Consider the following 1436-nt stretch of genomic DNA (forward strand, 5'->3'; position numbering starts at 1 on the left):
CTCACCACACTTCGAGCCCCATGTGGGAAAGCTTCCTATCAAATATATGTCCAAGAGACAAAAGGCAACCTCCAAATATGAGATACATTGATATGCCTCTCCCATAAGCAGAAGTGTAGTGACCCCATGTCAATTCATCATGAAGTCCAGAGATAAGTTCCACCCTTTATTCAACATCCTAAAAGGGAAACAAAAGGTTTGCCAGGAATGTAGAATGCAAAAGAGCCTTCACCTTGTGGAAGGAACACCTAGAACAAGCACTACTTCCAACCAAGCCAAAGAAATGGCAAAATTTGTAACTCCAGTTGACCGTATTTGAACATGCCTTACATGCAGCACTGGTGAAAGCGTAAAATAAGCACCAATAACCAGGTTCTTATGTCAGCAAGCTCCTCATAGACGTTGAGACTCGCAGCCATGAAATGGAGAAGTTAGCCATTGCACCCAGAACAACCTCTCAAAAATTAAGGCCATTCCTTCATGCCACTCCATCGAAGAACTCAGTGGTTACCCCTATGGCAAGTCCTCCGTAGGCCCTAAATTATATGAAGATTGTTATAATGGTATCAATCAACGAGCAAGCATTGGTAGAATTCATGGTCGAATCGTCCTTCTGCTCTGAAAATAAAGAGGAAGCCAACAAGACCAAAAGACCACCAGAAAGAATTGTTAAAACACTCTCCACTCTGAAATCTGACAAGTGCTGGATGCATGCAAACCACCCAAGACAACATCTTAGGAGCACCACACAAGGGCTCACCTTGGCTAGATCCTACTTCTTGGGCCTCTCTGGGTAGTGTGCCTCAAGCTCCTTTGTACGGCTCGATGCTATGTACACAAATGATAACTAGGGGAATTGTATCAAGGAATGATTGGCTTTAATTATACTTCAAAGGAGTCATTAGGATCACCACTTATGTGGTGTGAATTTTCATATCTCAAAAACAAAGAAACACACTCGTACCTTACATGTCATAAATATGGCACAAAAAGAGTCTACAAGAACGCGTAGGCCTCCTTATGGACTGGGGCACAAGTGTGGATGCCAAAAATCCGCCAAGGAAAAAATGTTCAACTCCTTGTCAAATTAAATTGGAACAAGTAATTTATTCATGCAATCGGGCTTGTGCCTATAGGCCTCACAAGATCTATAGTCTCGGCAAGCAGACCCAGGTGCCCCACGAGGTCCCAACCTCATTGAAGAAACCAAGGCTCATAACACTCCTAGGTGCCACGTGAGACCCCACCTCGAGCCAAAGCATCATGCGCTTGGAGGTCCGAGCAACTCACGCAAAGGCACCGCACCTCATGAGGTCCCCATCTGGCACCAAGACGCCTCACCACCCCCATCATCTCGTGCCTCAAGCACCAAGTAGCGGCGCCTCACCAAACCCTTGTCTCGTGACATGGAAGGCACCTCACGCCACGGATGGTGC

Source organism: Humulus lupulus, chromosome 3, assembly GCF_963169125.1.
Source record: "Humulus lupulus chromosome 3, drHumLupu1.1, whole genome shotgun sequence".
NCBI classification, from domain to species: domain Eukaryota; kingdom Viridiplantae; phylum Streptophyta; class Magnoliopsida; order Rosales; family Cannabaceae; genus Humulus; species Humulus lupulus.